The sequence below is a fragment of the Scylla paramamosain genome, unplaced genomic scaffold (genome assembly GCF_035594125.1).
Source record: "Scylla paramamosain isolate STU-SP2022 unplaced genomic scaffold, ASM3559412v1 Contig24, whole genome shotgun sequence".
NCBI classification, from domain to species: domain Eukaryota; kingdom Metazoa; phylum Arthropoda; class Malacostraca; order Decapoda; family Portunidae; genus Scylla; species Scylla paramamosain.
This window is the reverse complement of record NW_026973689.1, coordinates 296,891-321,500: the sequence shown is the minus strand read 5'-3', so window position 1 is coordinate 321,500 and position 24,610 is coordinate 296,891. Positions and strand designations below refer to the sequence as shown.

At 40.5% G+C, this 24,610-nt stretch overlaps 3 long non-coding RNA genes across 8 annotated transcripts; 1 reads left to right on the top strand and 2 right to left on the bottom strand.

Moving 5' to 3' along the window:
• The first annotated feature begins 1,601 nt into the window (after positions 1-1,601).
• LOC135097535 (uncharacterized) lies at positions 1,602-4,405 on the top strand. Of its 2 annotated transcripts, XR_010265775.1 has the most exons (4): positions 1,602-1,739; positions 2,740-2,864; positions 3,486-3,649; positions 4,108-4,405. It is a non-coding gene; the product is annotated as an uncharacterized LOC135097535 (long non-coding RNA). The 2 variants fall into 2 exon arrangements; XR_010265774.1 differs by having other exon boundaries at positions 3,486-4,405.
• A 183-nt stretch (positions 4,406-4,588) lies between these two features.
• LOC135097534 (uncharacterized) lies at positions 4,589-6,141 on the bottom strand. Of its 3 annotated transcripts, none has more exons than XR_010265771.1 (3): positions 6,001-6,141; positions 5,027-5,249; positions 4,589-4,868 (listed from the first exon to the last, which is right to left on the bottom strand). It is a non-coding gene; the product is annotated as an uncharacterized LOC135097534 (long non-coding RNA). The 3 variants fall into 3 exon arrangements; XR_010265773.1 differs by having other exon boundaries at positions 6,006-6,036; XR_010265772.1 differs by lacking the exon at positions 6,001-6,141 and adding an exon at positions 5,570-5,833.
• A 2,442-nt stretch (positions 6,142-8,583) lies between these two features.
• Positions 8,584-16,102, bottom strand: LOC135097539 (uncharacterized). Of its 3 annotated transcripts, none has more exons than XR_010265788.1 (5): positions 15,477-16,102; positions 11,390-11,496; positions 10,642-10,860; positions 9,995-10,060; positions 8,584-9,564 (listed from the first exon to the last, which is right to left on the bottom strand). It is a non-coding gene; the product is annotated as an uncharacterized LOC135097539 (long non-coding RNA). The 3 variants fall into 3 exon arrangements; XR_010265787.1 differs by lacking the exon at positions 15,477-16,102 and adding an exon at positions 12,063-12,171; XR_010265786.1 differs by lacking the exon at positions 15,477-16,102 and adding an exon at positions 12,063-12,170 and having other exon boundaries at positions 11,394-11,496.
• Between the last annotated feature and the right edge of the window lie 8,508 nt (positions 16,103-24,610).

Here is a 24,610-nt window from a genome sequence, read left to right as displayed (position 1 = left end):
TCTCTCTCTCTCTCATTTGGGGATTAAGTGAAAAGTTAAGATAAGAAGATTCCCGAGTCTTACTTAATTGTGTTTTAATTCCCCAAATCTTTATGTTCGCACTTAACGGTGATTTCTATGGAGATGAAGCACACACAGAGAGAGAGAGAGAGAGAGAGAGAGAGAGAGAGAGAGAGAGAGAGAGAGAGAGAGAGAGAGAGAGAGAGAGTACTGACTTTAGCGCTGCAACAATGAGGTTAAATTTCGCCGGAGAGATAGGAAGAAAGAAAGAAAGAAAGAAAGAAAGGAAGTAATAAAAGAAGGAAGGAAGGAAGGAAGGAAATAAGGAAGGAGGGAAGGAAGAAAGATAAGAAAAAAGCATCGAAAAGAATTAACTATGGAGGAAAAGGAGAAGAGATGGAACAAGAGAAGAGAAGAAGAAGAGGAGGAACAGGAAGAGGAAGAGAATGGGGAAGAGGAGGAGGAGGAGAAGGAAAATTACGAAAGAAATAGAAAAGTGTGTAATCAAATAAGAGAAGGAAAAGGAGGAGGAGAATAAGAATAACAAGAAGGAAGACTTAAAACAATATAGAAGAAAATGCGAATAATAAATACACACACACAGAGAGAGAGAGAGAGAGAGAGAGAGAGAGAGAGAGAGAGAGAGAGAGTCGGAATGCCTGCCTAGCGCTCTGAAATCTGTGGCAATAGGAGAGAGGGGAAGTGGTTGTGGTATTAGCACTATTAGCAGAGAGGTGCCAGCAGCAGCAGCAGCAGCAGCAGCAGCAGCAGTATTAATAGTGGTAGTAGTGGTGGTGATAGTGGTGGTATTAAGCAATACTTACAATTGTATTTGTGTAGTGGTGGTGGTAGTAGTAGTAGTAGTAGTAGTAGTAGTAGTAGTAGTAGTAGTAGTAGTAGTAGTAGTAGTGCTAGTAGTTGAAAGAGAAGAAGGAAGACGAAAAGAGGAGATAAAACGAGAGAGAGAGAGAGAGAGAGAGAGAGAGAGAGAGAGAGAGAGAGAGAGAGAGAGAATTATTATTATTATTATTATTATTATTATTATTATTATTATTGTATTAGTAGCAGCAGCAGAAGAAGCAACTCTCTTTCTTTCTTTCTTTCTTTTTTTAAGGGAGATGTCTTTGTTATTTTTCGATTATATTTTTGTTATGTTTTGTTTCTATTTTAACCATTTTTTTCTCTTCTTTTTTTGTTATTTATCTTTTCTTTAATTTTCTGTTACCTCTCTTGTTACCTCCTTTATTGAACTTCGTCACCTTATTCATGTCGCCTTTCACAATTCACTTCCCTCTCTATCACCTCAAATTTACGTTCATGTTTCCACTTTCTTATCCTCGCATTTTTTTTTCTTATTTCCTTGTACTTTCATTCAGTGTTTGTTATCCTTCATATTATCCATTTATCCAGCTATTTATTTTATTTTCTTATTCAATGAAACAAAATACGTACGTTTATGTGTACGTATGTGCGTGTACGTGTTTGATCACTGTTTCGTAAAAATATCACGAAATTTAGTTTGTGTATTATTGTTACTTACTTTTGATTACTTTTTGTTAATATTACTGTTTGCAGTGCGCATGTCGCGTTTTGTTTGTTTCTTACTTCACCCCGGCGCCAGCAGCCAGCACCCAGCAGCCGCCACGCAGGTCAGTTGTCTGTAGTGGCTGCTTCCGCCAGGGTGAGTGTGGTGTGGCGGCCGTGTGACATGGCCCATGCTGGTTCCCTGCTGTTCCTTGGTATGTCATGTAAAGTGGAGCTTTGTGTACAGGTGCAATACAGACACGTGATTTGTAGGTTGTATTGTTTTGTTCCATACGGCAGATGCGGATACGTGTTTGGTACTGCTCCAGCCGTTCCGTGAAAATTTGTTTGATTGTTGTTCGCAGCTGTGGGTGGTCTGCTGCGTGTGTGTGTGTGTGTGTGTGTTAACACGTTGTGCCAGGCGCTGAGCTTGCGGGGAAGCTGTGTACCATGCCTGTGTGATGTGCCCAGGACTGTGGGCTATTTACCGCAGCTTGGTCAATATTATAAGTGAATATTTGTTTAGGTTAGATAATTTTTGTGAACTTTCTAGTTTGATGGCTGAACATTTAGCATTGTATGAGTTTGGATACTTTGAATTTGTGGTGTTATGCTCTGTGATGTTGTGTTAGTTAGGTAATTGTTCTCAGGTTGGATCGACTTAGTAAAATAAGTTGAATGCAACGTTCGACCTTCTCTACCCAGCGGTTTTGACGAAACAATCATGTACGCATTGAGTCTGTGCACGTGTCCAGACGCGGCAGCACAATTGGTCCGTGTACGTAAACCCTGTAGGTGTGGACGCAGGTGTGAAATTCTTCCAGTCCAGGTGTGTACGGCGGGTTACACGTGGAATCCATACTTCATAGAGAGAAGGAAGGAAATGAGGAAAACAGTGAAAGGAAAAGAGAGAAAGAAGGATTAAAGAGAGAGAGAGAGAGAGAGAGAGAGAGAGAGAGAGAGAGAGTTACAGCAATACTGATGTTAGCTAGGTAAGGTGGTAGACAGATAATAGATAGATAGATGTATAGATAGATAAGCTAGATAAGGTGGGAGACACAGATAGATAGATAGATGTATAGATAAATAGATGGATAGATAGATAAAAAATGTCACCTTTTCTCATCTCCCATATTTTTCTCCCTCCTTTCTTCACCTTCTTCCTCTTCCACCTTATTCCCTTTCATTTACCTTTTCCTCCTCCTCCTCCTCCAGGCCTACCTTCATGATGGACATGCGCGAGGTGTTAGGGGCGTCCAAGTGGTTCCTAGCAGCTGATCTCCAGACGGTGACCTTGTCCAGTGACCAGCAGTGCGTGACCTTCGTGGTGCACTTCATGGGTGAGTGAGTGGGTGGGGTAGTGGAGGGAGGGAATAAGAGATTTTTGTTTTCTTTAGTCAGTCCTTCAGTTCGTTTATTGGTCAGTTTTCTTTGATTATCTTCTTTCAATATTCCTTTTTTTATATATTCCGATAATTCATTCTTTTATATTTTACTTTTCCCTCATTCATTTGTTTCTCATTTCAGCCTTTTAGCCTATTTTTTTCTTTTCCTTTTTCATGTTTCTCATTTCTATCTCCCTTCGTCTATCGTTTCCTTTCTCTCATTTCTCATCCAATCACTTCCTTTCGTCTATTTTTTTTCTCTCTTTCATACCTCTCCTTATCAGTCATATTTAAGTCTTTCTTCCTCTTTTGTCCCTCTCCTTGTTTCATCTCATCGGTCACGCTGAGTCCTCATTTGTGTCGCTATTCTCAGTCTCCCCTCATTCCATCTCTTCCTCTCATCATCATCTCATCAACTTCTCTCCTCCTTTTACTTCATAATTGCATCACATTAATAAAGTTTCCTTTCATTTAGTTTACTCATTTTCCTTCCTCCCATACCTCCTCACACACACCTTCCCCTCCCATACACCCTCACACACGCCTTCCCCTCACCTTTCTCCTCTCCTGACGCAGGCCCCAGCGCAGGTCGTCTTGAGCTGGACTTATCCCGCGTGCTGGCTGGCCGCAATCTGGACCCCCCCACCATCATCATCAGGGGCGTGTCCTGACCCGGACCGCCCCAAGAAGCTGCCCTACAGGACCTGCGGGAGCCTGGAGGAGGAGACACTGCTGGAGGAGTATAAGAGCGAGTCTTGGGGATGGGAAGGGAGAGGAGAGTACAAGGTGTAAGGGTAGATGGGAGCACTGGAAAGGGGAGGGGAGGGGAGGTGAGTATGGCAGTTGGGGGGAGGAAGGGCAAGAAAATGGAAGGGAAGGAGAAAAAGGAAAAAGGAAATGAAAGGGAGGGAAAGTAGGAGGGTGGTGGCAGGGGATATGGGTGGTGTTTGGGTATTTAGTTCAGAGGTTTAGGCTGTTTGCTCAGCGTTTGTTTCCTTTAGGCATCTCAAATGTTCCTTTGCAGAGCACATCCCCAATCCCTTTGCAGAGGTTTCCTTTTGGTATCTCAAATGTTCTTTTGCAGAACATATCCCCAATCCCTTTGCAGAGGTTTCCTTTAGGCATCTCAAATGTTCCTTTGCAGAACATATCCCCAATCCCTTTGCAGAGGTTTCTTATCAGGTTTTTTCTTTTGCAGCCAACACCCCGTGGGATCTCAAGGGCGGTGTTGCCGGAGCTGGCCTCGCCTCCGCCCTGCTGCTGCCTCTGCTTCACCTCATCGCCTGCGATAAACCCATCAACATCAAGGCATCTTGGTTTTCGCGTCCATTCCCGCCCCCCTTAGTTCCTCTCACCCTGCATAGGGGGCCTGTACATTATGTAGATAGGAGGCTATAATTGTGTGAAATTAGATATATTATGCAATAATTATCTTTATGCATATATATATAAAATGCAATAATGTTCCTTATGCATATATACAAAATACAATAATAGTGTTCGTTTCCCTTTCCTGGATGTGAATACGATGCCAGCTGTGGGGAGTGGATACAGAGGTTGGCGAGTGCCAGAGTGTGGAAGCTTAAACTTTTCAACAAAACCATTTTTACTCAAAACGTGCAGTTACTCGTTTCGCTTACAAAATACCTCGAAGACTCTCCGGAGAAACACCACGACCATTTTCAGATATGAGCAAACTTAGTTTTTATTAAATAAAAACTATACATATATTTTTTTTATATTAATATTAAAAACTTTTTTATATTAACTATTTTTTTTATTTAAAAAAAAAAATTAACTAAAAATAATATATATTTGGGAGCCTCTCGTACATCATTAACCGGCGGCGCCCCAGCCCACGAGTCGCTCACACGGCTGCTTTGTTACAGCAATGCAGGGGACGTATTGCAGGGGAGTGCCGCCGCCAGTCTGCGAGGTCACTGCAGCGTCACCACTCATCTGTGCAGGACAGACGAGGTGGATTTGAACTGGAAACAAACCAATTTAAAAAGACGGATTTTTACTATTTGATAACCAAACATCAGAATTAAACGATTTAAAAAAGTTCTTAACCGAGAACAACGTTCAATTGAAACTGTTTGAATTGAGCCACTCACCCAGCCAGACGCCCCCGGCGCGTCACAAGCAGAGAGGAGGGCGCTCAGGGCAGGCTAGCACCTATGATGGCAAGCTGGAGCGACCTGCCAGAGCACAGCCTTCACCTTGTTGCTGGGGTGCGTGGGTCTTCAGGCCGCCAATAGGGAGCGCCGGCTGGCTGTGGCACGCGTGGAGCGCCTTGTGAAGCAGCGGAGCGAGGCGGCGGCACGTGGCTGGGATGACCTAACAGTAAATACTCTTAGCACAATCAATTAGTAAATAAATCAATGAGTACAGACAGTAGAGACTTCAATTAAGCGACGCAAACAAACTAGGTCGTCACTCGACACATTTGTACAAAAATATTAATTTTACGCTAACCTAAATCCAAAATGACGAAAATGCAAGACGCCTGAATACCAATCAGTTACACAAGGACCAATACAAACACCTCAATACTGAGCTTTCTATAACTCCAAATGCTCATTACAATAAACGAGCCGTTACAAGTTAAAAGATTACACCATTAAAATATTACACCTCGTTAAAAGATTACAGGTCACCTGGTAGTGGCTCCGTGTGTCGTGGGAGTGTCATGTCACTGAAGAGCAGGGCAAGGAGGGCGAGGGAAAGTGAATGATCTGAAGGTAATTACACTGAACACAGGATAACTTTGTACTCAGTGTTGGGTGTTCATGTTCCTGCTGCTGCCACTTCAACCCCGGAGAGACCTGACATGTCCTGAATCAGCAGAGCGTTACAGTATGACGCTAGGAGATTGTCACGCACCTGTCGACTGTCAACGCGACAAATGAGGGACAAGAACATCAAACACGGAGCACCAATAAAGCTGGATTCATTATACTTTCATTTTCACCTTTCCTCGCCATCACCCAGCTCTTGCAGATACATCAAGCCCACCACAACACAACACAACCACCAAGAACACACCATTATCCACTAGCAAACAGAATAATCACAAAACAACACTGACCTTACCTGGGCGGCAGACGGAGGTAGAGAGAGCGACGCGGCTAGAGCCAGGCATTAGTTCACGTCTGCTGAAGCTTCGTAACTTTCTCGCTATCTCGAACGCTTCAATGTCTTGTTGTTTTTTTTTTTCATATCAGAGGGACACCGGGCTGAGGCAACAAAAGGGAAGAAAAGAAAATACCTCCACTACTTTTAACAAACCCGAGCTAAAGTTATTTGGTTTTCCAAGGATGTTTTCGTGACTTTAGTGATTGAAATTATGATTAGTGAGGTGACGAGTTTTGCAAGGGTATTTTCATGGTTTAGTGGCAATTTCCTTTGATTTACTGGAAGTTATCGTGGTTTTACGAATGTTTTAGCAGGGTATAGTACAAACTGTTAGGGATTTACAAGTGTGTTTCCTTGGGTGATAGTTTTACAGCCTGTAGTGAAAGTCAACGAAGTGATAATGGCACTATCATGACTCAGTGATGGTTTGGTGAGGATCCTGCGTCATTAATGAGAACACCCATGAGAACCTGACCAATCACCTCTGTAGCATTTGTTAACAGTCCTGGTGAAAGAACAAAGAGCTTAACAATACGAACAAGATACAAATGGAGAACACAAACCAGAATACATCAACAATTACAAGCAGATTAATTTAACGAGGTAGTTTGAGGAAATATTTTATCCGCATGGCAAAGACTAACTATCTTTGCCATTATTTTGAGATGAAGTGCTTAAGAACACAAAAATACAAACAAGATACAAATGAAGGATACAGACCAGAATACGTCAACCATTACAAGCAGTTTAATACAACGAGATAGTTAAGGAATATATTAATCCACACGGTGGAGACAAACGAACCAGTTTGTTAGCGCTGAGTCATTAGGTAGTTTTAAGAGATTATACGAATTTATGGACAGGGATGATAGGTGGAAATACGCAGGCATGTTTGAAATATGGACCACCGCGCGTAGGCCTATTAGTTTCTTGCACTAGCCCTTGCTGTGAGTGTGTGAAGAAAGGCAAGATAAGAATGAATGCTGAATATCTGAGAATACTTGAAGTGTGTGTGTGTGTGTGAATGTGTGTGTTATTTTTTATATGGAGGAAGACACAAAAAAAGAAAAACAGTCAACACATGGAGATGCCGAGTGTGGAGTAACATAAGGACGTACAAAAGGGAAGCTGCAAGGAGCCATCAGGCCTACACATGGTAGTCACTGGGAAGGAAGGCATGGCAAGGACAAGCATCACAGAAAGAAACCACATCCACTGTCACAAAAACTGGAACTGACTCGTAAACTGTCCAACACAAAGAAAAAAAAAATAAGACAAACAAAATAATAAAAAATAAATAAATAAATAAACAGTGACATCTTGACCCCAAAAGCTGATAAATACACTAATGAACACTGAAGGAGAGAGAGTTTCCAGTAAGTTTGCATACATTTCTTAAGACAACACAAGGAATGATGGTCCAGCTTAATTAATCAAAGCTTCCTACTGTGTCAACACCAATCTGTACACATACTTGTGGTGAAAATGCACATCCTTACCTCCTGTAACATACATATCATTCTAAACACATTGTACCCACTCCTACACATCCTACCTAATGCATCCTTCACACACTACCTTCCTTCCATATCATCCTTAACCATCCTCACACAGTGTACAGGATATCCTCAGCCTCTCCTACACATCCTTCACACACTAATCTGCTGCCCTACATATTCTTTGCCTCTCCCACACACTCATGTATTTCAAATTTCCTTTCTGGCAAATTCTACTCACAAAACTAATATATTTATACTTTTTGGAATGGTTGAGTTTTTTTTTTATCATTAGTTTGAGCAATGGGGCTTGTTCTCTCTCTCTCTCTCTCTCTCTCTCTCTCTCTCTCTCTCTCTCTCTCTCTCTCTCTCTCTCTCTCTCTCTCTCTAAAGTACAACAGGAATGAGATGCAATCATACAAAAACCATTGCAATAATATCCTTAAAAATAACAAGAATCACATCTTAGTACTAATCTTCCAGTAGTGAACAAGATATCAACAGTAGTGAAAATAAAAGATGCTTGAATGAAGTACAAATCCCTCACACACACACACACACACACACACACACACACACACACACACACACACACACACACACACACACACACACACACACACACATGAACCTCAACAAATACAGCGACTAATATTTTTAACTTTTGGGGTGGAAATCCTCAACAAATACAGCGACTAATACCTTGGGGTGGAAATCAAGAGTAAAAACTGCCACTTTCTTTTGCATTACAAGCAGAAGAGTTGTAGCAGGTCTTGGCCCACTCACACCCTGAACAGGACAAGGGTGACAACAGGAAGTATAAACTGATGAACCGTGAAATTAATGTACCAAACCAAAAAATCTAACACATTACTTCTATATTTTTTTTAGTTTACAATGGCATAAAATATATATATATATATATATATATATATATATATATATATATATATATATATATATATATATATATATATATATATATATATATATATATATATATATATATATATATATATATATATATATATAAACACCACTGCTATATTATTTTTCAATTTTATAATGATCTAGAAAATGAAAAAAAAATATTTATATTTTCTAGTTTACAATGACATAAAATTTAAAGAAACAATAATTTCTCCTCCATTTTCTAGGGTACACTGATACATCAACTCAAAACACATTATTTTTTTTTACTCTACTTTACACAAATTAATCTAAACTAAACATCAATCCCTTTCTTTTACAGTTTTGTACTGCTTTACATTCCAGTTCATTATAAATCTCTCTCTCTCTCTCTCTTTTAGCTTTTTTCCCATTCATATATAAACTCAAACCAAACTTATTTCTTCTGAACTAAAAAAAATTGCTATATATCCCACCATTATATTCATCTCTTATATTCCCACCATTATATTCATCTCTTATATTCTTTCTAATTAACAAAGATACATCCCCCAGCACACACACACATACACACACACTAAGCCCCACTGTTCTATATATTCCAAAACACCACATTTTTTTTTTTTATTTCACTTATTCATCTTTTATCATTTTATCTACAGATTAGCAACTCAATTTCACTTCCTCATTATCCTTCCCAGACAAAAAACATCCTTCACCACATCCAACTGGCATCCTATGACCCTCCTGCCTGGCTCCTGTCTTGTCCTCAGGTGTTGCAAAGTTAAATAATTGATATTCCAAATATCATCAGACTGATGATACAGTCTTATCCTCGGTTTCACACCACCACCAGCACCACCACCACCACCACCACCACTTGTCTAAACCTCCTTAGCTCCTATTTTCTTCTTAGCCGGCAACGTTTTCTTCATCTTGTACCCCGGCCCTGTTGCTCCACCCTGCCCCCGCCCCGGCCGCCCTGGTACAAAGCCCCCCACCACACCCCAGGAGTGTGCAGGGCCAATGTTAGGGTTGCGCCGGGGCAGTTAACGTGGGGGCATCTGGGGGGTGGGTAGGATGCCGCAGCCAGACCCATAGTACTGGTCGTCCTGTTGGTAAAGTGTTGGAGTTAGTGTTGTTACTGCTACTACTACTGCTGCTACTATTACTACTACTACCTCTGCTACTGTTGCTGTTGTTGATGCTATATTAGTTTGGTGCTTTTTGTTTTATATAGTGAATTGTTATGGTTCTACTTCTGTTATTATGACCACGGTGTTCCTAATACTACTACTACTGCTCCTACTGGTCCTGCCATTAAGTTTTATATATGGATTTAATCTTTCTTTTATACAGTTAAATAACATCCTCCTATCACTACTATTACCATTACTACTGTGACCAAGCCACCTCTACTACTGGTATTACTTCTACTATTATTACTACTACTACTAATAACACAACTAGATATTTTACTGCTATCTCTACTATGATGAAACTGTCACTACTACTACTTCTACTAGTACTGCTGTTACTCACCCAGTCCATCCTCCTCTTCTGTCTGCCTTCCCAGTCCCTCTGTCTTGCCCACTGTGCCTCTTCTTTCTGTGAGGAGACAGAGTTACAACCCACACACCCAAGGAACCTGACCCAGCCTATGCAAGACGACCTCTGTTAGCTGAGAGGAGAGGGAAAGAAGGAAACAGATGCACAAGAGGAAAGGAAACCAGAAACATTTAGGCTGATGCAAAGATATGGTTTGAAAAGTAATAATGAACAGGATATATCGTGATGCAATGCTATTTTCATTTTGGCTTTTGTTTGTTGAGAAAAACCAAGAAAACATTTACTTCTTCTTTAAAGTTGTGAAAATGAAAAAAAGAATAAATAAATAAATAAATAAAACTAAATAAAAAAATAAACAAATAGACAGAATATCAATGAATAAAAAAATATACCTTGATACTTAAATAAGATCATCAAACAGACCCACAATTACCATAACATCACCTACAAAGACCAAGCTTAACCCCCAACCTTTATGCAACACACTCCAAGGCACCAACACCCAACACACCACCACCTCCACACCCACACTGGTCAACACCCTAACACTGACTGCCCCCCACACACACACACTTACATAACACACTCTAGGCCACCCCCCACTCCCCCTCCAGACTTACATTAGTCACCACAGCATTGAGAATATTAAGTGCCACTTCGGACTCCAGGTTATCCATACGCCATGATGTCCGGAGCAGTGGCCGTCCCCTGCAGCATAAGGCCGGCCACCCTGCCACTCCCCGGCACCATCTCCCCCTCCCATGGTTTCGCCATCAGCCCCCTCCCCTGTGACCGCCCCCCAACTGCTGCTCCTGTCACATGAGTACTCCTGTGATGACCTGAAAAGGAGGAGGTTTTTAATGACTTAATAATAATAATAATAATAATAATAATAATAATAATAATAATAATAATAATAATAATAATAATAATAATAAATAAAAGGTTTGGGAAGTTTTGAATCATTGAACATAAAGAAATTATCTCCTGCTGTCTTTTATGAATTTTCTTTACTTTTTTGTCTTATTTTGTTGATTTTAAGCCTTTTTTTTTTTTCTTGCTGGTTATTTGATTATTTTTTGGATAATGATGAAACAGCACTAGTGTTTTTGATGTTTGCGTTTGGTTAAGATTAATTCTGTTCATTAGTCTCAGTGGCGGTCCCTTCATTCTGTAGGTAACAACTTGATAAGGCATCACACTCTGCCCAGAAACAAGCAGTCAGTGTCTGGAAATTACTAGGCAAGGATTACCACCTTATTCCCAAAACTCTCATTACTTTTCACCATATTTATTGAGTTTTTAAGCAATTATTCTACTTTCCTTTGCTGGTTATTTGATTTTTTTACATGACCACCTTAGCTGTACCTACCGCCGCCGTAGGAGTCACCATACTGCCGGCCGTACCCCTCACTGACCCTGCGGCGTGACTCTCAGCCTAAGCACCCATCAGACTCATCCTGCCTCACTCACTCCTGCAAAGAAAATAGAGATAAAAAATAACAATAATCATCTTCCTGCCTTTTCTTTCCTTGCATCTAGAATTACTAAACCACTTGGGGAAGATGATTCTTAGCAAGGCGCTAAATAATGCGTCACGGCAGCAGGGAGGTGGGTGTGGTGGCGTGTGGGTGGTGTTGGTCTGAGCGTTGTGGGGTGGTGCTGGGAGTCGTTACTGAATGGTATTATGTATTCTTATTCACACTTATGTTTCTTTCCTTTTCGTTGTGACAGCTATATCAAGCTTAGGGTGTTCTGTGGGAACTTCCGAGGCTTAAGGTAACTGTGTCCTGTCCTCTGGTGGTGAAATATACGTCTGTACTGTAGTTTTTAAATGCCCTTGCCTGTCACTCCACTACTACGCCGCGCCCTTCAAGTCGCCTCCAACAATACAATAAATAAAATATAATTAAACATTCTGGAATTGACGAAGACTCTGAGGGAACCTCTATAACTGGACTTTTCTCATATCCAAGGCATGTTTCTTTTATAATTCTCCACTAGCCTGTAAGGTATACTTCATCTCTCACTTCACACATACTCAGGGACAGTAATTATCTTCTATTTGAGCTGTAATCGTGGAATTCTCCTGGCCCCAGCAAGCAATGCAAACATCAACAATGGCTGCCAGTTCATATAACCGTCTTGCAATGGGTACTGTTTTTGCCTATATATTAAATCTCCCCTTTAAAACTTGGAAATTTTCTTTTTTAGCCATTAAAAATTACGAATGCTATTAATAAGTAAAGACATATTAAGTTTATGGCTATTTCATGATTTTTTGCTTTGGGCCCAAATCATCTCTTTCCCTTACATATTCAAGAAAGTGATACAAAATTCCCACCCTTTTAATAATGACTCCATTTACTAGGCATAGACCATTTTTACAGCAGCAGGAAGAGAGGTGGCCAACTCGGACTATATATCAATAACAGAGCTGTCTGTGTAAGGTGATAGAATGGGTAATATTGAACAGGCTTATATATAAGGTGGGCCATGTACTCTCTGGCAATGTACATGGCTTCCTAAAAGGTCATTCCACAGGTCATTGTTTTGTTGAGTGCCTGATAAATAAGGATGCTACCTGCAGAGCTTTCGTTGATCTCGAGGGTGCCTTCGACAGGGCCAACAAAGATGTTATTATGGAGGAACTCATTCTCAAAGGTGTCAAAGATAGATTATTAGGATGGATCAGGGACTATTTGTACAATAGAACAGCACAGGTTTGGTTTCAAGGTGCAGTCTCCTCTGAGGAAGTCTTTGAGCTTGGAACACCACAAGGTGGAGTCCTTAGTCCAATGCTTTTCAACGTTTTAATGGACAAAATTGCGCGTTGTTCCTTCCCGCAAGGCACCCAGGTCCTCATCTATGCTGACGACATACTCCTCCAATGCCCCACACCCAGGACTCTCCAGTCAGCTCTGTCACAACTAGCAGCATTGTGTGTTCAAATGGGACTTGTAATTAATGAATGTAAAACCAAATTTCAAGCCAAAAGGAAGGTCTCTCGACCGCCCACTGTAAATAATGTTCCCATCCCTAGAGTTCATACACACAAGTACTTGGGTGTACAGCGGAGTTTCAGGAAGTCACTCCACGCTGTACACTATGTTCGAGACCTCTGTCTGCCACGGCTAGTGCCACTTCGGCTACTAGCAAACAGGGGCCTGGGGGCTTGCATTCCAGTCCTAAGGATGTTCTATATATCTGTTGTACAGTCCCTCATTGATTACACAGCCCCTTTTTTAATACAGTTTAGTGCCACCCAGCTCCGTCCCCTGGAGCTTGATCAGAATGAAGCCATGAGAATAATTTTGGGATGCATAAGGACTGGTCAGATTGCAGTCCTCAGAGCTGAACTGCACCTGCCGAGTATTATGTGTAGGATATAGGAAATTACTTGTCGTACTGTTGGTCGGATGCTATGCACGGGCTCCGACTCTCTGAAGGGATCACTGACACGCCCACCCCCCCGTTATCGTGATCCTCGGACTCCTACAACTCCATACCTCAGGAAGATCTTGGGAGTTGTTACAAGTGTAGGTATAGCCGAGGCCTGTATTAACGTTGTTATGTCACCGCTCCAACCCGTTTGGAACCCTCACCGTGTCACTGTTGATATTCACTCACTGCATCACCCTAAGAGGGACTGGCCCCCTCATGTGCTGCAAGACATGTTCATGACTAAATTATCCAAGTACCCCCACATTCAGGCTATTCATGTTTATTGTGATGGTTCAGTCAATGGCAGCAGGTCCGGATGTGGGCCGCTCATCCGCGACTGCATTTCTGCCAATCACCACACTCCATATTGTGGCGCCTCTCTGTATGGATGTATACTTCTTTGTTGACAGTCAGGCTGCACTGTATGCTCTCCAATCTACCTCCCCCATGGACTGTGATCTAGTTAATAAATGTCTTGATCTCATCCACACCCTAGAAGGTGCTGGTGCCACGGTCCACTTCACCTGGATACCCTCATCCTGCTTAATGAAAAGGCAGACTGTCTTGCTCAATGTGCCTTTCAGGATAACACAGTGGACCCTGGAACTGAGTACACTCTGGGCTATGTTAAGAGCAGCATGAAGGACTTTGTACATAGTAGCATTAGTAATCAGTTGGAGCTTTGTTGCCAGTACATAGTAGCATTAGTGATCAGTTGGAGCTTTGTTGCCAGTACATAGTAGCATTAGTGATCAGTTGGAGCTTTGTTGCCAGTACATGGTAGCATTAGTGATCAGTTGGAGCTTTGTTGCCAGTACATAGTAGCATTAGTGATCAGTTAGAACTTTGTTGCCAGTACATAGTAGCATTAGTGATCAGTTGGAGCTTTGTTGCCAGTACATAGTAGCATTAGTGATCAGTTGGAGCTTTGTTGCCAGTACATAGTAGCATTAGTGATCAGTTGGAGCTTTGTTGCCATAGGGGCAGTGGCAGTAGGCTTCTTCACTATGTGCGTGCCTCCCAGAGCTGTGCTTACACCTATGGGAGACACACTGCATCACATGACAGGGTGGCAATGAGGCTCAGATTAGGCTATAAATACTTTTGGGAAGTCAGTGCTTCTCCTGGTGAGTGCTGTGCGTTGTGTGCTGCACCAAGGGGACGCGCTCTGCGTCATTATGTCACGGAATGTCCTCTCATTGCTACATTTAGGCTGCAAGGTCAACATGACTTGTATACCCTCATTGACCATTTCTTAGACTCAGCCACTCTCAGGGAAATACTCAAGGAATATCCTACGTTTGCTCCCAGACCGTAGGATATTTATGCAATAAGGTGTGCAATATCTGTATTTATTTATTTACTTATATTCTTGTAATGTATACTATATTTTTATATTTTTGATACTTTACCCTTAACTCTTTGCCCAGGGGGTGGGTGGCAAGGTCTGTCCTCCTCCTCTGTTGTATTTCATTATTAATGCAACAATAAATGTATCAATCAATCAATCAACCAATCAGAGAAAGCAGCATTCTGCTTACGCACCACCCCATCCATTATTGTGTTGTTTTGTTAGTATTATACCTCATCTCATTTATATTAGCTAAGTACTTTTTCATGTTTTATGTAGTTGTTTATAATATTAATATGTGATAATGTATGATAAGAGAATAACCACTGCAAAATGGAATAAAGGTTTGATTGCAATTCTGATTTTATGTTATTTACTAATCTTTCACAATTAACAGGATAGTGCATCATGTGCAGCAAAAAAATAAAAAATAAATAAATAAATAAAAATGAAAATAATAATAATAATAATAATAATAATAATAATAATAATAATAATAATAATAATAATAATAATAATAAAAATATAAATGAATAAATAAATAAATAAATAAATAAATAAATAAACAAATAAATAAATAAAAATTACAATAATAACAATAAAAAATAAATAAATATATAAAATATAAAGATGATCACCAAGATGAAGAAAGAGGAATACCTTGAAACAAATACTATTTTGGGGAAGAGTTCCAAAGTGTAATTCTTCTGATATTGAAGAACCATTCTCACTTGAACATTCTTGTACTGATGACCTCTTGTGGTATCTAGTGTTGGGTTAAAGAACATATGTTTAGGAGCAATAGTGCAATGACCATGAAGAACTTGCCAATACTTTATCATGTGACAGTTGAGTTCAGTAGTAGGTGTGGGATAAGCCTTGGCATCGGCTCCCACTAGCTGGTTTCTCAAGTCATGTTGCAATTTCTGTGCTGATTTGTATCTCATTTTCCAGATAGTTTTTATGTATCCTTTTTTCTCTTTTATATGTTTGATTCTTTGATCACTGAAAGTAATGTTTCTGCTGTTATTTCTTCTTTGTTTTGATAAATTGATTGGAAATTAAATTTATTTCTTATATTTTCATAAACTTGACATTCTAAAAGAAAATGTTTAAGTGGCGCAACAGTCAACCGTGAACCGGGTATAAATCTGAAGCTTTCAGTCTTTGGAAGTAATCCATGTGTTCTTTGTTTTACATGTTCTTTGTCCATTGTCCCTGAACAGCCTCCACCAGCCTTAGATCTGCAATATATCCCAAATTCCAGAAATTAAGATGAGCAGTATTCCAGTATCAATAGTCCTTCATGCTGATGCCTCACACACACACACACACACACACACACACACACACACACACACACACACACACACACACACACACACACACACACACACACACACACACACACACACACACACACACACATACACACACACACACACACACACACACACACACACACACACACACACACACACACACACACACACACACACACACACACACAGGAAGGGACTTCACATATGAAGAGAGATTGGAAAGGTTACATCTACCAATATTGAAAGAAAGGAAAGAATATATGAAGCATATAAGGGAGTGAAGAAAGTGGACCAGAATGACCCAATGGTTTAGGATACACATGATACTTGAGGACATGGAAAGAGGCTGAAGAAGAGTGCTTTTAGAAGAGACATCAAAATGTATAGTTTCCCTCATGGAAGTATTGATGTATGGAACAGTCTGGATGAGGATATAGTAAATGAAGAAAGTATACATGGATTCAAGGCTAACTTGGATATTAAAAGATATGGAGATGGGACAGCATGAACATAGCTCTTTTCCAATAAAGCATAATGAGGTAAATACTCACAAGCCTCAGAGCAGCCCAGCCTCACCATGCTACAAACAGCAATACATCTATCCACTTCAGACTATGTATGTGTGAATCACTGAGTGAGAGAGAAAAGCAAAGATAGAAAGCCTTCAAAAACAGCCATTTCTTTGCCAACAGGAGACACACAAGCCTCTGGGCAGCCTGGTCTTTGCTGACACATGCTGATCCATTTGCTCACTTATTTCAGACTGTGTGTGTGTGTGTGTGTGTGTGTGTGTGTGTGTGTGTGTGTGTGTGTGTGTGTGTGTGTGTGTGTGTGTGTGTGTGTGTGTGTGTGTGTGTGTGTGAGGGAGTGAGAAATGTGGAGAAAGAAAGCCTTCAAATAGTCATTTGTGTGTGTGAGTGACTGAATGAGTGAGTGAGAGGGAGGAAGGGACACAGAGATCATTCAAAGAGTAATGTGTGTGTGTGTGTGTGTGTGTGTGTGTGTGTGTGTGTGTGTGTGTGTGTGTGTGTGTGTGTGTGTGTGTGTGTGTGTGTGTGTGAGAGAGGATATGATAAGTAGAGATAAAATGGGAGGAAGAGATAGTGTGTATGTGTATGAGTGTATGATACATATTCCCTCCTTAACAAGGATTACGCTGCCAATAAGGGAGGCATTTTCCCTTCCCTCCCCCCCACACACACACAGCAATGGTAATGAGTGTGGTGCTTGCCTCTCTGAAATTACAATGTTTACTGGCAACACTACAGTGCCTATGGGTATGTCTCCCTCCCTCACACTGACTAAGGTTCTCTCCCTCTCTCCTTCCCTTCCTTCCCCAGATTATGATACTTGGGAGTGTCTTCTTTCTCTCTCACTCATATTATAATACTTACTACCAAAACCACAGTGTGTAGGAGTGCGGTGTTTCTCTCTTTCACACACACTAATGACTTTTACCTGCCTCTTTTCTCTACCTCAGCCACTCTCTACTCAAGCATTCACTGTAGCAGTAGCAGTAGTAGTAGTAGTAGTAGTAGTAGTAGTAGTAGTGGTAGTAGTAGTAGTAGTAGTGTAGTAGTATTCCCTGCATTGAAAGGTTACAACAAGGGTAACATTAGCCAGTCTTCCATGATCAGTAATCAGGATAGGATAAGAAGTAATGGGTTCATATTTGATCAAAGTTAGATATAAGAATGAGACAGGAAGGAATTAGTTGTCAAACAGAGTGGTGGATGACTGGGATATACTGGAATGAACTCAGTAATCAGGTTGTTAATGCTGAGTCAACAGGGAGTTGTAAAAAGATAGTGTACTAAACGCGTTCCCTTGAAATATGTATTTTCTTTACGTTTCTAGTCTGAATCAGTCAGCAAGACCTGTTGACTGACTTGACCCTCCCATTTTCATGCTAACAGAGACAGTGACATCACCACCTTGATGTCTGCCCACTCACTGCAACATCGAGGAAAGCAAACAGCTGTCCACACACTACTACACACACACCCAGTCCCCCAGGTTAGCACATGCAGTCATCCTAACATCTACACACAGACACAGACACTCCTCCTCTGTACAACTAAATTCAAATCCATGAAGTATATATTTATTTTGCAAATTAACACGTAACACACGAACACAAGTAATAAGAAACATTTGACACCTAAACATTCCTGTTTAAGAACAAATTGGTTCACAAACCATGAACAAATTGGTTCACAAACAGATTTTTCAAAAACTTTTTGCATCAGTTCACGAACAACGTTTCAGTGTGCAAACACACAAACACTCCACAAGACCAGGTGCCAACTGGTCCTCTTGATTAGGAGCTGTAATAAATGCATGCATCCATCATCCTATTGTAACTTGCAGGTGATTATCATACACTGGCAAGTGTCTTAGGCATCAGGTTATACCTTGTCACTGATTTCAAGGTCAGTTACCTTCCCAGCTGTTTGAGGGAGTCCACCTACCCACTCCCACCTCCAGTAGATTGTATATCTTCATAATTAGCCTGCCACTTCTTATTTTAATTTTCAGGATGACTTGAAAGATGATTCAAGATTTGAAACATGATTCAAAATCTCATCTTACACATCTTATAAGACAAGCTCATAAGATGTGAGGTTGTCAAGAATCCCTGGATCACAGACACTGAACTCAAACAAGGGACACAAGGTGGAATCTGGAGAGCACATGCTGTCATGAGTAGCACAAAAGTCCCTGCTTTACACAGATTTGTATGCTCCAATATTTCCCATCCAGCCAATGCATGCTTGATGTTCTGTGGCAGGGAGGTGGGCAAGTCACTGTTGCCGCAGATGGCATGGAGGCACCTTACCACACCTCCCACCACCTTCTCAATTCCAAAGCTTCCTATTGTTTTAATTTCCTCACTGATGTCACTGAAATTCTGTTAAAGTTATCAAAAGACTCAGTGTGCTTTAAACATCTCATCTTTAAACATGTACAATGTTATTTACTGAAAAAAAAGGAAGAAAATTAAGTATCTACCATCACCCCATTTCAATTTATTTTTATTTTTATTATATATATATATATATATATATATATATATATATATATATATATATATATATATATATATATATATATATATATATATATGTTTTTTTTTTTTTCGAGATTTCAGATTGTGCTGAAACAATGTAGAAAACTGTCAAAATGTGTTTTACCTGTTATCCCACAATTTCTTTCCTACAATGATTAAAACCAATTTGCAGGTGGGAATAACACTGAAGTAACACTAGCACTGGATGACACTGAAACAAGATTAGCGTTTTCGTCTAAAGGCTGGCTAGCTTAAATTTAGATTAATTCATTTTCATTAAATTTCGCTTAGCATCCGAAATGATTCAAGGTGAGGATCAGGATTTTGTCCACTTCCTCCATTCTGGCTAGTAACACACACCACAGCACCGGAAGCGGCAAGATATGGCCATGACACTCTGCCTCCCTCCTGACCCCGGCAGTGTTGTTATGTACTCTTGTCTAGTCTTGACTCAGGGACTGTTCTTATTATTTTCTTTATTGTTCTTTTTACTTCTGCATCACAACCATAAAATGAAAATACATATTAAACCAAGTTATTTTAGATGTTGAATAGCCATATGAACATTGTCAGAAATGGTGAAAACTGTAGTACATTAAAAGAGGTTTGTACTGTACAGCCTTTGAGACTGGATTAATTAGTTTTAGATTTTTGTTTTTCCTTTGCGTGTGGCTATTCTAATTACTGCCATATGTTCGTGTGTTTTGATTCGTAATCTGTAGATAATAAACATGTATTTATTAATGTGGCAGCCTCTCTCTCTCTCTCTCTCTCTCTCTCTCTCTCTCTCTCTCTCTCTCTCTCTCTCTCTCTCTCTCTCTCTCTCTCTTACTGGGTTTAATTCCAAGTCAGGACCAACGTTGCTTCTCTCAACCTTTTCCACTCCTCCCTGTCATCTGTCAGTCTATTTCACGCCATCCCAGAGAGAGAGAGAGAGAGAGAGAGAGAGAGAGAGAGAGAGAGAGAGAGAGAGAGTTTCATATAATTTCATATAAAGTCAATAAGCAATATGCAAATATATAATTATTCTATTTGAGATCAATCTGGGTTTAGGAATAGTATACTAAGAAAAATCAATCTCCAGCTCACCTTTCACCTGATACACAGTTTATTTTCTTCTTTATCTATATGCACATGTATATTATGCACATGTGGACATGATCTCGTCCACCCATGTGTCCACCCTGAAAACTGCTTCCCATCTCTCAAGTCTTGTCCACCCAAGTTGAAAAATACTGTATAAACTGATTTGTATGACAACAGTGTAAAATACATTGTTGTACAGAGGGTTCCATACTTGATGGCCTTATTTTTTTTTAGCTAGAGCGACATGTCACCTCAAGGCATTTCAGTAGGAAATATCAGTGACCAGAAGGTCGTGACGCGTCAGTTAAGCCACACCTCTTCTCTCAACCCCACTCCATATCCAACACCCCATCTCCACTCCCTCCTTGTTTCTTCATTTCTCAAAGCTCCCCCTCCCTATCTCCTCTAAGACCCCACCTCTCTCTCTCTCTCTCTCTCTCTCTCTCTCTCTCTCTCTCTCTCTCTCTCTCTCTCTCTCTCTCTCTCTCTCTCTCTCATAACTTAATCATAATATGCATTAACAATTATTATTTTATGCCTTGTGTTATGTGTTACGCAGATTTTCTATAAAATAAAGAGTGTTACTTTTCATTTTTATTGTAACACACACACATAAGTAATATGCAATATTGCATATTGTAAAACACACACACACACACACACACACACACACACACACACACACACACACACTGAAATTTCACAAATGCGTACCTATATCCAAGCGTCTCTGATTGAATATTTAAAAACAATATACCCACGGGATCGGTCAAAAACTATCCACCTCCTTCTATACTGACGAATATGTAAATTTTTTAAATACATAATGTGATGAGTTAATAATAATGGCCTAAAGCTTCAATAGAACAAAGTCAAATGAACGATTAAATCTAAATTATGAAGTGACTCAATCCTTATGTGTTTCATATTTTTAAGTAATGGTTCAAAACTATGAATAATAGTTCTTTTTTGAGACTGGAATTAATCCATCACTATTTTCTTTTCCTTTGTCTTACATGCAACGCTTCACTCAAGGACATTTAAAATCAGCTGGGACTCTCTCTCTCTCTCTCTCTCTCTCTCTCTCTCTCTCTCTCTCTCTCTCTCTCTCTCTCTCTCTCTCTCTAAGTATCCAGGCCAACATCGTAGATAATTCTAAATGAACTAATAAACAAAAAACATTATAACCGTACCAGCCAACATTTTTTTTTTATATCAACAAGTATAACAAATGAAAACCACTTGTTTTTCAGCCAAACCTATAAGACAGAAAACTGTACCAGGAACACGTTTATAAAGAATGAAATCTTACCAGAACACACTTAGAAGGAATAAAACCGTACCCCAGAACCACATTTCCTCAAGTATTTCATTCACATCAGACGCCAGCGGAGGAGCAACATTATAAAATTATATCTCTTTATGTCTCTCTCGTTTGTCTCTTACCTGCGTGTCTTTCGATAAGGTTTTTCAAAATTTCCTTTCAAGTTATGGAGCATCCATATTTCTTTGACTTCTTTTTCTCATTCCTTTCATCATATCATCTCCCTTTCCACAGCGCGTTTGCAATCTCTACCCCCCTTCTCTCTCTCTCTGTCTCTCTCTCTCTCTCTCTCTCTCTCTCTCTCTCTCTCTCTCTCTCTCTCTCTCTCTGTCTCTGTCTCTGTCTCTGTCTCTGTTTCTCTGTCTCTCTCTCTCTCTGACTTCAATCACTTTTTTTTTACTCTCCTGTCCATTTCATAGCATACCACCAAAGCAAGAGAGAGAGAGAGAGAGAGAGAGAGAGAGAGAGAGAGAGAGAGAGAGAGAGAGAGAGAGAGAGAGAGAGAGAGAGAGAGAGAGAGAGAGAGAGAGAGTGAGAGGGGAGAAGGGAGTATGAGTCTTGAAGGCTGAGATAGAAGTGGTAAAAGAGAGGTCATCTGCAGTTTGCATTCCATCATCTCTCCCTCTTTCCTTTTCCGCTTCCCAGCCTTCTGCCTCCCTCTCACAGTACGGTGGCTATGCATGGAACCATCAGCTACACAACGTGGTACTGACTTGCGACTCGTGTGTAGCGTATCAGCGTCTTCTGTGGCGAGGCATTCCAGGTCTGGCCTTGTTTTGGTATGTTTCGTATTTGTTACCTTCATCTTTATTAACTATATTTTGATTTACCATTGTTCTCGTTTTAAAAAGTTATGCACTCTCTCTCTCTCTCTCTCTCTCTCTCTCTCTCTCTCTCTCTCTGGGAATCATAGGGGAAGAAAAATGTTCAATGAGAGAAATCTAGTAAATATAAGTGGGGCTAGATTTGAAAGCAGTGATGCATGTGATGGCGCAGCGAGAGAGGAATGGTGGAGAATGGCAATGGTGGTGAAAGAGATAGTGAGGAGTGTGCTTCATGGTGAGAGATGGTGACGGTTGTAGTGGTTATAAGATGGTGATGAGAGTGATGAGTGTTGAAGGTGATGGTGATGAGATAGTGAAAACACACACACACACACACACACACACACACACACACACACACACACACACACACACACAGGCGATTGGTTCTTTCACACAGATCATTATCGTTGTTTTCGAAATCTGGAATTAAAGAAGAAGATTGGTTTGCAGGAAGAGGAAGAGGAAATAGAGGAATAGAGCGAAGGTTTGTCCGCTAGGGAAGATGAATGAGATGGAAACAAATGAGAGAGAGAGAGAGAGAGAGAGAGAGAGAGAGAGAGAGAGAGAGAGAGAGAGAGAGAGAGAGAGAGAGAGAGAGGCAGAAATAATTAAGTAAACACAAGACAAAACAATGAGAATAAAAGGATGAAAACGTTCAGGACAAAACAGGAAACTTTTGTAATTGGAAATGCCAAGAAGAAAAGACAGTAATTGTAACTCCTGCGCAAGTTAAGTTTACGTACAAGATGGCGACGGGGAAAAAAAGAAAAAAAAAAAAGAACGATATGAGAACAGGAGATGTACGAATGTGGGAAATAAATAAAGAAAATCTGAACGAATGAAGAGCAGTCAAAAAGAAAAAAAAAATGTGAAACACGATATTGAAAGACGAAATTGAAGGTGGTGCCGTGACGCAAAATTGGATAACAGAAAAACAAAGAGAAATTTACAGTCAAAGCAAGTGACAGAATGAGACGCTAATGACAAAACAGGGAGCGAGGATTAGAGGACGCTTGTAACTTTGGTGAATTGGAGTAAGAGAGGAAGCAGTGAGGCGAAAGTGAGGGGAATGAGGGGAGAGGAGAGCAAGGCAGCCATTAATCTACAGACAATAGAAGCGTCGCGGCCTTGGATTAATTACAGTTGTCCTCTGTGTGTGGCTGACGGTCCACCTAGAGTGCGTGTGTGTGTGTGAGTGAGAGAGAGAGAGAGAGACAGAGAGCTGGTATACATAAATCCACATAATCCATACGGGCTGCAATAATCTCATCGTCTTAACTTCCAACATCCTTCCTGCTTTATGATTGAAGGAAGGCGAGTGAAAGGAGGGAAGGGAAGGGGAGGGAGGCCTTACATGAACATCTCATTTTCAAGAAACAACAAAGGGAAAGAAAGACTGAGATAACCCAGAAATTGCCTTTGAGAGAGAGAGAGAGAGAGAGAGAGAGAGAGAGAGAGAGAGAGAGAGAGAGAGAGAGAGAGAGAGAGAGAGAGAGAGAGAGAGAGAGAGAGTGTGTATGTGTGTGTGTGTCCAGCATAAACCAACTCGGTTCAACAATAACACGAAGAAAACTTGTGTCATTTGGGTGGAAACTAAATTATGTCCAGAAACGAGGCGTCTGTCCTGCTCGTTCTGTGCAGTTCCCCTTCTGCATGCGGGCGGTGGAAAGCCTTTCCTCCTTCAAGGTATTTCCACTCATGAGTATAAAGTTAATAGCTTGTAGTTTGAGGGCAGAAGCCACCCTCCTGAATTTTAGGCATAGGACTTTTATTGAAACATTTGTTCAAGAGGTAATCCACCGCGGCATTATTATTGTTTTTTACTGGTTATGAAACATGTCCAGTATAGAAACAGCTGTGTTCCGTCTGTCTGTATGTCTGTTTTCTAATAGTGTGCCTCCATAGTGTTCACAGTCATGCAATATAACTGAACAGGAAGACCATCTTACTGCATATCAGAGGGTGGATGAAAAGTGTATTCCCTGAATGTATCAGTGGAAGGTAAATAATGTACAGACCTTCATACATTGAAGATTAAAGGAATACAGAAACAGGTGTCTGCCTCGCAAATGTGGAGCGTTGTCTGATGGAATAGGTTAAGTTAAGACTGAAGTGAGGTGGCAATGTTCTGATGAAAGGGCAACAAAACACTCATTATTGTTGTT